Source organism: Saccoglossus kowalevskii, chromosome 4 (genome assembly GCF_978046115.1).
Source record: "Saccoglossus kowalevskii chromosome 4, keSacKowa6.1, whole genome shotgun sequence".
Lineage (NCBI taxonomy): Eukaryota > Metazoa > Hemichordata > Enteropneusta > Harrimaniidae > Saccoglossus > Saccoglossus kowalevskii.
Genome location: NC_140644.1, coordinates 23,695,741 through 23,710,716, shown reverse-complemented (window position 1 = coordinate 23,710,716; position 14,976 = coordinate 23,695,741). Strand labels below are relative to the sequence as shown.

Genomic DNA, 14,976 nt, shown 5'->3' with positions numbered 1-14,976 from the left:
TTTATTTGAAAACTTATGTGATCATCAATTTTATAATGTTTTTATTCATTATTTGTTTTTAAATAAGCACAAGTTCCATTATGACATTATGTAACATGTTTTCCTAAATATACCAACACTGTTGTTTACAATCTTATTTTTTTATTTATAATTCATGTGTTTTGAAATTTTTAACAGTTATAAAACATTTTTATTTTTCTACTTGCAAATAAAATGTTACATTTAAAACTCATGGTTTCTTCATTAATCGTACTTGTACTCGTATATGTAACTAGTAATGTAAACTATAATTTTCATACTCAAATATACCTCTTGATTCTGAAAAGCCCTCTCTAGTACTGTTGAATACTTCATCTTCACTGAAAACACTTTTCCACCAAAAATAAATTCCGGGGAAAATGCCATTTCCCCTATATTCTATCGGACTTCACACAGTACAGTGAAATTTAGGTCCACATATAATGTCTGAAAGCTTTTTAGTGAATATCTATGTCACAAATTATATGACACCGATTCCTATCCAACGATATACCCCCCGCCCAACATCCTTTCTCCTGTGTATTCTGTGTCTTCAGGAAAACAAATTATACAACGCCCCTACCACCCTATCCAAAGATCACAGAAAGGTAATTTTAATTAATTATTAAAGTTGTAAGCAGGACTGTGTGGTAGGAAACATCTGTCAACCCAACGCGTCTTTGTACACACACCACTGTACCGGGTTAGCTTGAACTATGCATGTGCAGCCATAAATCCAGTATATTCAATCCTATATACATTTCTCATTGTTTGGTAACTATTTGCTGCAAATGCAACAAAAATCAATGCAACAAAAATCAATATAAAAATATTACACACACAGCATTCTACAGGTTACTTGTTTTCTTAGATATGGTAATATATTTCCTCGGTTCTTGGACATGACTCAGCTGGGCATGGTTTCTGCGTGATATAAAACAAGCATATGATCCTGATTTTTCAAAATTGCAGAACCAGATAATAATTTTATTTTTGATTATGTGCAATCAACTCTCCAGACTTTATTAATTATATTGAAAGAAAATATGGAGATATTGATTTTCTACAGCACATTTTTGGGTTAGTTTCTTACAATGTTGAAAATCTGTCAAACCCGCAGTCAAAACTATAGATGGAGGTATATTGGGAGAGCGTTTTCTTTTAAAACACAAATCAACTTTTATGTTTCTGACGTCTTGAGTTTATTTAGTTATATACAAAAAAATACACAACAAAATTAATATCTGTCTGCAGGAATATTACATTCATCAATTATAAAAGCTATAACATTCTCTGCCATTTGAATATTTGTGACATTAGGGAAATGTGTTGCCAGAAAAGAGATCACAGTATTAATATTGTCTTCATCACAAAATACAACTTTATGAGTCTGTTGTAAATGTCCGGGTGGCTATACTCCAGTTTGGCAAGGTCAGAAACTGATTGTAGTCTTGCTTTTTTTTCTTGGCCTGTATGTACTGATATAGTCATCTATGTCACCACTTCTTTTAAGTTCCGTAAGCTTTCGCACAAGTCTGCGTTGTTAACCTTCTCTCTCTATTTGCTGAAGCTTGGCAGACTTCTTTGGTTTTCTTGATGATTTTCTACTTTGTGTGGAAGCTGTTGGTTGCTTTGTAGAAATTGAAGTTGTCAGCTGCTCCATAGATGCAGATGTAGGTTGCTCTGTGGGCACTGATGCTGTAGGTTGCTCTGTGGGCACAGATGCTGTAGGTTGTTATGTGGGCATGAGAGCCGTTGGAATCTCCATGGGTATGGACAGTGTTGAATGTTCTAATTCAATAGGTGTTGTTGCTGTAAGTGCTATGTGTGGATGTTGTAGGTTGAGACGGTGCAATAGTGAAAGTTATGTCACTGATCTTCCCTTCTGTAGCAATGGTGTTTTTGGCAGTCTGTGGTGATGAACTAGTGGCTGTCATTCCCATGAGTTCCTTAAAGAAAGGGGTATAAATTAACTTTGAATGTTTTTATAATGGAGCGTCAATCAACGTATTTCCCGTATAAGGATGTAATTATATGAACTTTTCACTTAGGTAGCATAGCAATAAATATTTTGTTAATGTTCCAACATGTACCATCAATGACAATACCGGTCGTAGCCTACGATACAAATGGAGTCAAGCGGAATAGCCAAAGTTATGACCATCCCCATTTTAATAATTTATTTCACAGCTAGCAACATTAAACTGGCTATATTTCCAGTAAAAATAATTCATCAAAATATGAAAACTATTAACTTCTGATTTGTTACTCACCCAAATGCTCTTGGTCCAACGTTAGCAAAATTGTGTTTTAATCAGGATCTTCTTTCAGATCAGCTGTAGGATTAACACTAACAGATGCTGGGTCCTCGCTATCACCTAATAATATATAATATAAAAATAAAACAAGGTTTAAGTACTGTGTCTCATGTACATTTTTTCATTTGTTGACAAGGGAACATTTGTTTATAAATCTAAAATTAAAAACAAGTTGCACTGTTCCAAACAAGTTTATGGATAGTACAAACCAACGTACATATATACAATATCGAGTTGATGCATAAATCACACACATACAAGATATACAAATGGCGAAACACTGCAATAGAGGCCATACAAAAATGCATTTTTAAAGACGAATTTCTTTGTTGCTTGACAATTATGCATCTCAGCATTTCTGTCCAGTTTTCACCATTCAGTCTCTCTTGAGTGTGAATGACAAAGTCGTGTCTATTTCAGAGTGAACATAAGTGGAATTAAACAAAGCAAGTACACATTTTGCCTGTTTTTCGTTTTATTCATGGCACTCCAGTGCAATTGTAAAGGCGAACAATACCAACTCAAGTTCAATGAAAACGATATGCAAATTAGGTATTGGCGGCCATCTTGACCATCCATATCTGGCGATGGGGTGAAATTAATAATGAATGGCGTCTCTCACCTCCTGCATTATTATTGGAGAACACTGATTGTTTATTCACGAGTCTAAGGGATTGGTCAGTTACTTCGGCCTAGGGGGGTCGGTGGATCAGTAGGGGGTTACCCTGTTTTTGATTGTGCGAATGGGGGGGTCACTATGTTTTCCAGAATTCACACACTCGCTCATGCATATATTTTTAAAAAATAACAAAAGATAAAAAAGTTAATCGTACAAATGTGTTCTTAATAATAACTATTACCTATATTGCCTATAAATTTGTTGATGCAAAAAATGTTATAGGCTAAATATTTTGAGGTTAAAGTTGCCAAATAACTAACAGATTATGCAATGCGGCTAGAACCCCAATTATACAGTTTCAAACACATCCCAAGTCCATGTGCTGCTGATATCATTTTATTTTATTTGAAGGCACCATTGTATAAGATATTTACTGGATTTATCCAATTATAACAGTAGACGGAAAGACAACACAGCAATTAGTACAAAGAGCAGTGACAGGTTGTGTTCAGCAAATCAAAAAAGTTAAATTTGGGAAAATGCTGATATATAAATTAAAATAAATGATGAAAAATAAATAGTTTTTTTTTGTTTTTTTAAATTTTAAATATGCATATTTTGCTCTGTAAAATATCAAAATCCAACACAAATTTAAGCAAAAATCAAAGTTTCTTTTGTTTTCATAAGCACAGACTGTGCTTCGGGTGTAAAGCTTTCCTGGTCTATAAGATATGAAAGATATTTTAAATCCAACTTAGTTTTCAAAGAGTTCAAACCGCCTAGATTCAAAACCTCTTTTCCTATCTTATAAGGGCGTTTATTGAGCGAGTACTCCACATCTTTGCTTTTATTTACTATCTTTAGTAGCATAGATTTCCCTCTTTCCTGCAGCCTTTTCTGTAGTTATTTTTTGGTTTTATGCTCCCCCTCCCCTCCTAAGGTCTTTTAAGGATGCGGTAGAGTTATTTTCGTGAATTTTGCTTTTTTTGTTAATGAAGAGTTATTACTTTTGTAAAGTTATTGGGCTCATAATTGTATTAAAATTAAAACTGAAACACATCTAGAATACTTTTTTTTTAAATATGAAAAACTACTTTTATAACGGCATACTTTGTTTTTGAGATAAAAGTCTGGACGCAAACAATAACATTGACTTATTCCGTAATTTGCATAATCCCTTCACGACGGAAACAGTGCACACTGAAGACGACGCGGTCATATCAACTCCGGCTTCTAGCCCTGAGTACAGTCCTGTAGTTTGGCCTTCTTCCGCTGATCCTTCCGCACACAGTCCTGAGAAGTCACTTAGACCGAGGATTTGAGACCCGCCTACAAATTTATGATAGTTGGACGTATCGACCTGCTTAATTTTTAACTGCAAAGCTGAGTGCCTCTAAATCGCCCGATGCATTCCTTCACAATCGTGTCGAATCCTCGGTCTATGCAAAGACTATATAGTTTTTGGTCTATGCAACTTCTCAGGACTGTGGGGGCCGAATTATCAGCCGAAGAAGGCCAACCTACAGGACTGTACTCAGGGCTACTCCGGCTCCTGATCAATCACTGCGAACAAACAGAAACAAAATCTCTAGTTCTACTACTACTGCTGCATCTTTTCGTTGTTTCGAAGATTTATCATGACACAAAAAGAAGAACCCAAGGAAAAACTCAAAACGCAGTTCAGAGGAAGCGAAACTTTACCTATAACAGAAACGCATTGCCGACAGTACAATGGGGTTCACACTTCAAGTTTGAGTATTCAAACCAAGGGGGTAAAATTTTGTCAGCAAAACATGATCAATTTCCATCTTCCAAAAAGTCGGGCAGACAATTTAATATCAACCGAAAATCTGTATTGGTCGGACGAGCAGTTGGGAGAGGTCGGCGAGGTTTGAAAAAACTAGTGTCTTATGTAGGATTGCCGCCGGGCCACCCATCGACAAAGGTTCGTACAAGAACCCCGTTTCCGAAGTTGTGGTGGAAGCCGAGTGTCAGCTAGAACAAGACATAACGTCGGATGTTGTTGAGTTAATTAGCACTAGGGGTTGGCGTTTAGGCATGTCGAACTCTTTCTCCGGTTACTAGGCAAGCGTTTGTTTTACAGACCACGCTTCGCAAGTAAACATGATTTGAATATATAATGAGATGACGTCATTTATCTCTCTAACTGTTCAACGTTATGCGGGGCCGCTGTGTACTGAAACAACTTCGCTTCTTTTTGGAGGACGAATACGGGCCCAAAACTTTATAGTTTTGGATTTTGTGTTTTGTTGTAAAAATCAGTCAATCTTCAAATGTCCAAAATTAGCGCAACGTGACAAATGTTTTGTTTTTTTGGCGTTTTCAGGCAGAATAAATCTGACGCCATAGAGGTCATTCAAGTGAGTTGTGCGTCCAGAAATTAACCTAAAAAAATTCACAAACATTGATAACGTATTGGCACAGAATAAAACCCTTGAAGCATTTTTTGATAACTCCTCGCAATGAAAAATAAAAGGCTTTTAAATTCCTTGTCTATGGGTGAAATAACAAAAAAAATGTAAATTGATGTAATTGTACACAAATATGCGATCCATTTTCTAACACTCCCGAGGCATTGACGGTGCTGATGCTGCCTTGATTTTTAAGCTTTCTTTTTTTACAAAACCCCTACGGTTTTTATACAAAACTCATTTTTATTCAAAACAACACCTATGTTTACTTAGTAATCTTGTGACTAATTCGTGGTACATGTCGCAGATCATTTTTTTCAAAAAGCCAGGAACAAGGGCTTCAAGAAAACATATAATTTGCTATGCTTCAAAACACTTTTCTTCATGAAAATAGTTTTTACTTTTTAGAGCATGATAACTCTACCGCATCCTTAAATGCAAGCACTAAAAATGATGTCAAAATTATGGCCAACCATGATATTTTCAATGCACATATAATACATTGTGTAATCATGCTAGAGCCAAAACTGTTAATGTTTCTTTGTTTTTTAGGGGGGTCAGCATGTTTTAAAATTTAATGTTGGGGGGGGGGGGGTCACCCACTTTTTTTTATTTGATAAGGGGTGGGTCAACTGAGATTTACAGCTGGTAAAATTTATTCTGCCGGGGGACCCCCCCCCCAGGCTGAAGTAACTGACCAATTCCTAAGTACGAAACAACACAGATTGTTCAAACCATTAAACAAGTAGAACTACCCAGCGTCACACACTGGAATCGTATTTTTCCGATTTCAATTATTCTGACATGTGGGAAGAAATTTATAGCGGTTTTAAAGATAATTTTCTGGGCGACGTAGACTATAAAATATCCCATAATGCACAATAATGTTTACAAACGATAAACTGTTGAAGATGAGGTTTACTGAAAGTGCTTTATGCGACTTTTGTAATTTTAATGTAGAAAATGTCTACCATATGATAGCCATGTGTTATTCTGTAAAACAAGTTTGGGAGTTTGTGTTCGACATAATATACATATTATACATATCAAATATACGAACAGAAGCGAAACGTTCGTATATCATTTTTGGTTATTTCAAACCTACAAGTAAGCAGAAAAGGAAGATAATTAACTATCTCTTATCTATTGCACGTTATATAATAGTATATCACCGACGCCAATTCAAACAATCAAAACATCACATGAACCTTTTGGAAACTTATAAATACAAACTAAAATTTAAAATGAATACAGATTTAAAATCACCACTTTCAAACACAGATATATGAATCTTGCAAGGGTTGACGGAGATACTTTTCAAACAAACTTCTTGATTGAGATTGAGCACGATTTCGAAATCTGTATCACTATATCAGCATTCATATATATATATATATATATAGTCTGAATTCAACATTGTGTTATTAACATAGTTAGGCATTAACTTAAGAATATTTACATGAAAAAAAATTACATTAGTGGTCTCGTCCTTTTATAAAAGAAAACAAAGGTGGTCGACCAACGTTTAAGAAAAACTAAAACGTGCGTGTTTAGTACTTGCATGGGTTACTGCCTGAGTAAACCAGCAGGTGGATTTTGTTCATTTCATCACACACATGAAATAGATATGAGGCGATGTCTGTGCATTCTTTCTCACTGTGATGTCAATTATTAGTAGTAGTAGTAATTATTAGTAATAACAAGTTTGAAACCTTTCCAAATATGAAATAGCCGCCAATTCGGATCAATTGCAAATTATTCCTACACACGTGTCGTAAGGTTGTCGACCGACGTTTAAGTTAAGCTAAATCGGGCATGGTACTTGCATGGGTACTGCCTGAGTAAACCAGCAAGTGGATTATTTTTTTCTTTTCCTCACTCACATCCTTGCATTCTTTCTCATTGTGATGTCAATCATTGGTAGTAGTAATTCGTGAGAATTTTTGTATTTTTTAAACTCGTAATAAGTTTTCAAATTTCTTCAAATTTTCAATGAAAAATGTATTGATGTTGTCGGCACATCGTGGTTTTAGGCTATTAAAACACGATTCAAATTTGTGCAAAGTGAGTGCAATGATGGTAGGTATTCGTATAATTGACCCAACATGTTGGCATACAGATTCCCGCAGTTGTAGAGTCGAAAAGATGAATAAAACAAAGATGAAAGCAGCCTATATTTGCATATTGTCACTTGAATTGTCTGTAAAATGTTAAAATGCAGTGTGCAATGTTGGAAAAAGCGATTGCAAAGTTGTCGAAATTGCTAGTATGTTTGACCTAAGTCATTGTCAAGCCAACCCTGCAGTTAAATTCCAAAAAAAATATTAACTAAATGTATAGAAAATGTCTCATATATAAGAAGATTATACCATAACAGGTTTGAAACATTTCCAAACATGAAATATCCGCCAATTCGGACCAATGTCAAATTATTCATACAGACGTGTGATAAGATGGTCGACTGACGTTTATGTTAGGCTAAATCGGGCGTGGTTACTTGCATGGGTTACTGCCTGAGTAAGCCAGCAGGTGGATTTTGTTCATTTCATCACACACATGAAATAGATATGAGGCGATGTCCGTGCATTCTTTCTCACTGTGATGTCAATCATTCGTAGTAGTAGTCCGTGGAATTTTTTTTTAAATTCATAGAAAGTTTGAATAATCCCTCTAATTGTCAATGGATAAGTTGTTGAATCAGATGCTTTCGGTACATTGTGGTTTTAGGTTGTGCAAACACAATGGAAAGTTGTGAAAAGTGCATGCAAAGTTTGTAGATGTATTCGTATAATTGCTGTTAAAGTGGAGAATGCAGCAACACTGGCTGAACAGAACAAACATGAAAGAGTATGGAGCGCATTGGACTGAACTGAACAATTTGCCGTATTACCATCCAGTAAGATTTCATGTAATAGACCCGATGCACAACCTCCATCTTGGCACTGCTAAACATGTAACTCAGATATGGAAAGATAAAGGTGTTATTGATGGCAACATGTTTAGTATAATACAGTCTAAAGTTGATGGTATGAAAGTTCCTGGTAATGTAAGAAAAATTGCGTCAGGTTTTTCTGGTTTCACTGCTGACCAGTGGAGAAACTGGGTGCTTATTTTCTTTCAATATGCTCTTAAAGATATTATAAGCAATGACCAATATAATTGCTTGGGACTGTTTGTCAATGCATGCAGAATCATGTGTTCAAAAGTTATATCCACTGAACAGGTAATTAAAGGCACATGATTATTTGCATAATTTCTGCATTTTTTTAGACAACTCCATGGAAGTGAAGCATGCATTATAAATATGCATTTACATCTTCATTTAAAAGATTGTCTGTTGGATTATGGGCCTGTTTATGCTTGTTGGTGCTTTTCATTCGAAAGATATATTGGTATTTTGAGCAACTATCCTACCAATAACCAGGGAATAACTGTTCAACTTATGAGGAAATTTACTTTAGGACAGCAGATTGAAGATAAACCATGGCCAGAATATATTCCTGATCTGCGAACACTACTAGGTTACGGTCAGCAGTCACAAGGGACATGTGAGGCTACTTTTCAACATGTACAGAGATGCACAGAGACGCAATCTGCAGAATTGACATTAAGGGATTTTAGAGAGCGACGCCAAATTACTGTGTTGCCACCAGAGCAAAGTCACTATTTTGACAGTGATGACACTTCTGCTCTAACAGAAATGTATGCTTTACTGTACAATACAAGTAACATTTTGAATGTGATTTGCATTGCAGAATGTTACAAGCATGTTTCTTATGCTGGAAATCTGTATAGCATTGAACGTTGCCATTCTGCCTGTGTGATGGCCAAGTGGGTTGGTATTGAGAGTAGTGACAACATGTGTTCAATTTGTTGTATGGCAAAAAAGACATCCCATGAAAAACCATTATGGGAATTATACTCAGGTGTGGGAAACTGATACTGTAACTGTACATGGAGCCGCATTCATGCAAAGGATTCAGTGTTTGTGAGTATGTACGCAAGTTAAAGTGTCATTTCCTTATTGTCAGTTGGGTGAACGTGTATCTGTAGTTGTACCACTTGAAAATTGTAATAGTGACCAGCTTTGATAAGTAACTTATTTTATAAAGTATAAGATTATGGGATAACTGGAATATTCATATAAATGGTCGTGCAGGCCTTGCTTAAAAGTTGTATTCTCACTTTCTAACATAAGCCATAATTCCGAAAACAATTTTAAAACATAAAATGTAAAACTTTGTTAGATGTAATCTAAATGAAAGCTTGCATTATTCAGAAAATGCTCAAATGTGTGATCCATAGAATAATTTTTCCTCAATTTTTTACAAATCTTTCTATTATGGTGTGTAAGTAATGCATTCAAATTGATATTGCAATTTTCATTATCCCAGGTTAAAGAAGTAGAAGAAGATGTAATTTATGTGGAGGATGAGGAAGAGAATACAATCCAATATTTACGACGACAACTACAAACACAAGCAAACACAATTCAAAGACAACAACGACAAATCAAAGACTTACAATGACAAGTGACACAGAACTACAAAACAAACTTTGCATTGCACCGCCATCTTCACAAAGACTACCAAAAACTCACTAATAGACTAAACAAACAAAAACAACTTGTACTACATATACAGCAACGACAACTACAGCTAATGCAACATGTAATTATGCAAATATTTTCTTTGATATGTTGTTTCAGTACATCTATCACATCTTCAGCCAATTTAAAACTTTGTTAGATGTAATCTAAAAAAAAGCTTGTATTATTCAGAAAATGCTCAAATGTGTGATCCTGAGAATAATTTTTCCTTATTTTTTTTGCAAATCTTTCAAATCTTTCTAATGTGGTGTGTTATTGCAATTTTTATTATTCCAGGTTGAAGAAGTAGAAGATGATGTAATTGATGTGGAGGATGAGGAAGATAATACAATCCAATATTTACGACGACAACTACAAATACAAGCAAACACAATTCAAATATAACAACAACAAATCAAAGACTTACAACGACAAGTGACACAGAACTGCAAAACAAACTTAACATTCCACCGCCACAAACTCACTAATAGACTAAGCAAACAAAAACAACAACAGCAGCAACGACAACAACAGCAACGGAGACTACATCATCAGGAACAAAGAGTATAACGACGATAACAACAACAACAGGTAATTATGCAAATATTCACTTTGATATGTTGATATCACATCAGCAGCCAATTTAAAAATTTGTTAGATGTAACCTATACGAAATCTTGCATTGTTCAGAAAAGCTTCAAATGTCTGATCCTGAGAATAATATTTTTTTTTTTCAAATCTTTAAGGGTTTTACTAATACATAACATATACTCTTAGGGGGGTAATGACTCACGTTCGTGGCATTCCATTTTAACTCTTGTTTTTCTGGCTGAAAATACGTATATGTTTTGTCCCTCAAAGCTTTGTAACTCTGATAGGCACGATGAATGGTTTCAACAATTGGAGTTCACTTTGTGTGTGTGGATGTGTGAAAGTGAACTTTCACATGATGAAAAAAAAAAGTACTCGGTATATTTAATTTTAAATTTTGTTGGTAAAGAAAGGTATATTCTAAAAGAAGTTCCAAATAAAAAAAAAAACACGAATGCATTGCCACCGGCTAGCTCATCAGTTCAGGTAGAATTTTGTTTTGTACATATCATTAGATAGAAACGATCTCATATTCTAACACTGGGTTAACCTGGCCTGCTTTCCAGTCCTCTTCAAACCTACTTGACTTAGAATATGCACACTTGTAATAGGTCTGAACCTAACTGCTCACCAGGAACAGCACATTAACCCCCCCCCCCCCGAAACCTAGGCTAGATTACAGGAATCTGGGTTTTTCTTGCATTACATTTTCAAGGTGGAATATTTAAAAGAGCTTTCTGGAGGAAAAAATAAGATGCATATGATGAGGCTGCATGTTCATATTGAGTGTTATATTTTGAAGTGTTGTAAAGATTTGCAGTAGTGATTTTTTTGCCATGTAAATGCTAATGAAAAAACAAACTTGCATTTGTTCCCATAAAGCTCTTTGTCTATCATGTCAATTGTAAGTATGAGTAAAATTATATTTATTTCTCTCAGCTGAGATAGTCGACATGAGGTTGCTCAGCACATCTAAAATTTTCAAGTAAAGATCGTGATTGGGATAAAACGACTTGTAGTTGATACCGGATCACTGACGCCGATCCAGAGGCAAAAAACAACATTACTGGCACATGTAATTCATCTGCCACCAAACAGAAATGAAATACAATCAAGGCCAAAAGATTTAATGAATGCTACTTACTTGTTATTTTAGACAACGATCCATCATCGGAAAAACTGCGTTGTTAATAAGTTGTATAAGGTCCAGCTCACGCAAAAGGAGCAGCAGTACGCCGCCATGTTTTGAGTCATGCTCAGGCGCGTTTGTAACCCGTGATCTGATTGGCTGGTCCCTGTGCGAGATTTGTACGAGATTTGTATGGGCATTTGTATGAACTGATTAACGGCAAGAAAAACCAAAAAAATCGACATATTCAAACTAAAATACAAATAAAAATATAAAGGGTTATATATAAAAAAAAAAATGGAGCCTCATACCTACATCGGATTTTAATCAGATTGATAAATGATGTGCAGCAAATTGGAATAAATTATGACATACGCTGCATTTGTTTTTCGAACTTAGCGACAACCCACTCTTGTTTGAAAATTGAAAGCGCAACAGTAGTAATGGCTAGGATGCAGTAGTATACTAGTGTAAGTGCAACTTTGTATCAATGAATGTGTTTTTTTATGATTATTACCTGCCATGCAGTGACACATATCCATTATTCGGCTTAATAAAAAATCCGGATTGATTTACGTCCTCGCTCTCAAGCATAAAAGTTTATCAAAACAAAACAATTTATTCAGAACTCTTTCAGCACTCTTTTCACTGGTATTTGGGAGAGTGTTTTTTTTAAAGCTCGCTCACAAATAAATCATGACATTTCAGGGACAACAATCTGGTCTTGAAAGTCCACATATTGAAGGGAGGAGAGTGGTTTGAACTGCAGTTTTTATGCAAATTCATGCGGCCGTCCTGGGCCTATTGTCTAAACCTCAGAATTGGGTTTTATGAGGGCGCTTTTGGTTAACCAGGGTTTGACCCAAGTGTTTGAATATGAGATTGTAACTTAGCATAAGCCATTGTTTCGGTGGTGAATTGGGGTTTGGGGGTCAGTCTACCACATTTTATTCCTTCTAAATTAAACATTTAAAAGTATTTCTTTTTTTACTTCCAAAAGGTCCATGTTCAACACGCTTGTGTGATGGGAAAATCTAAGAATTATTTATGAATTATCAGTAGATTATTACAGTATGGATCTAAAGTGGATGAGTTATCTGCACCTACCGATGCTGAAACTGAAACCTTAAGGCCTTATGGTTGACATTTATATTTTAAAAAACCTGCTTTGACCACCTGCTACATGTACAGTGAGGGTTTTCCTGCTTAAAAGTTCTTTTATCATGTTTATCAATACGAAATAGTAGTACATATGGTAGGTCTGAGAATCTGAATATCGCGTCAGCACTGTAGTGTCACAGAAAAACATTGGATGTACTTATCCAGCAGAAGTTGGTACAATTTTATGTTAGCATTTTTTAAATGTTTTTACATTATAATATACAAAATACTGGTGTTCAGTTTTTACTCCCATGCCGACAGTGCCAGGGAAGCTTGGGGGAGATGAAATAATTATGTAATTATTTGATCATCGCAATGAAATGAAGCAGAGTATGCAATCTATATCATATTTAGTCAGGCAAACAAAATGCACAGGAAAACGGAGAAGGCCAAACATATCTGAGTGGCATTGGATTGCAAGTGTCTTGTGTCCAGATATTGATTTTATTCCAGACCCACCCAAGCCCCCAGTACTACAACAACTTCCTGCTAATGTGATGTATGATGTAATTTATTTTGATTTAAAGACAACTTCTAAAGATTTTGTTATTTCTTTAGATGTTATAATTCTAATATATTTCTGATAATCAAAATTGTTTCTATATTCTTTTTCTTGAAATTAATAGAAATAAAAAACATGGACGAGAAGTATTTTAAAACATTATTGTTTTATAAATCGCATATTGATAATTTTCAAATTATCCATATTTCATATGCACTTATATGTACAATACCTACATTATAGCACTGAAACAAAGTCAGAAATATAATGTATATTCTGTTAAATTACAGGTTTGAATGCTCATATACTCCAGATTGCAGCTGTGCATAAAGATAAAGTCTTCAGTCAATATGTTCATACACACATACCGATAGCCCCATAAGAGTCTGTAGTGACATGTTTATCTTTTATAGGAGAACAGTTGTTTATAGAGGAAAACCAGTTGACACTGTACCAATTAAAAATTGTCTGTTTAATTTGTTGGAGTGGCCAAGTCATTTTAGTCATCCACTACGCATTACCCACAATTGTAATGTTTTTGACAGTCGACTGCTTGTATATTAGTTTTAATGAAATGTAATCTTTTAGATGAGTTCACAAACACAGTTGATGGCTTTGCAGATTCTTTACCCCTTTTCAGGACACTCTATCCAGACATGCATTCAGGAATGTCCAGTGAGTGACATTGTGGGTAGTTCTTATACTGCCCACAATGCAATAGGTGATGTTGAAGCTCTGCAGTCATTATTTAAAAAAATGTGCTATTCAGATAGCAAGTTTTGGGATAATTTATACTACATCTGTAAATATATCATTATTTCCACTAATAGAGCACAACGTTTTAAGTAGATGTGTGGCTGAACGAATTGCAGCATCTGGTCTCAGTTTGAATCACTTGAGACGAGCATATTCAAGGGATAATCATAAGGGTATACAGTGTTTACTAACAGAGATATTCTGGAATAAACCAAGGAGTACTCGTGATAGCCGAATCATAACAAATATTAATGACTATTAAATTATAGAGATTTATAACAATTATTTATGATTTTTTCATACTTTTATTTTTGTGAATGTGAGTTACTGGAATATTGAAAATTGTTTTGTTAGATTTACATTTACAGGTGAATTTATAGATACATCCTAAATAGTAAAGAATGCAGATTTGAGTGGATAGCTTCTATTTTTGTACTGAAAATCTATTCAATTTTCTTTATTTCTAATGTATTATTTGCAACATTGAATCTTTAAAATTTACTACCGGTGTATAATAAATAAATAAATCCAGACACAATATAATTTAATTATTTATTTATTTAAAAGCATGAATAAAATATTCTTGTTCCAAGAATTTTACATTTAAGGTAATACTTCTCATTTTTGAATTACAATCCTATATTCAGCTATGGCTAAATGTATGGTCAGATAATATTAAACAACTTAGGGGGTCTGAAAATTCTGTTTTTAGGCCTAATTTTTGCTTCTACCAGGAATACTGGTTCGAATACCCCCAATTTTTATTAATTGAAAAAAAGAGCTAAATTCGCCGAGTATTTTATTAAATTTTAAAAGAAATCTGACAAAAACCTTTCTAGATTTAGTTAGGAGAGTAACATAT

At 34.7% G+C, this 14,976-nt stretch overlaps 1 long non-coding RNA gene across 1 annotated transcript; it reads right to left on the bottom strand.

The window, feature by feature from the left end:
* Window positions 1-1,917: 1,917 nt before the first annotated feature.
* Window positions 1,918-11,825, bottom strand: LOC102804702 (uncharacterized). The gene is made up of 3 exons (XR_438266.3): window positions 11,711-11,825; window positions 2,292-2,396; window positions 1,918-1,967 (listed from the first exon to the last, which is right to left on the bottom strand). It is a non-coding gene; the product is annotated as an uncharacterized LOC102804702 (long non-coding RNA).
* Between the last annotated feature and the right edge of the window lie 3,151 nt (window positions 11,826-14,976).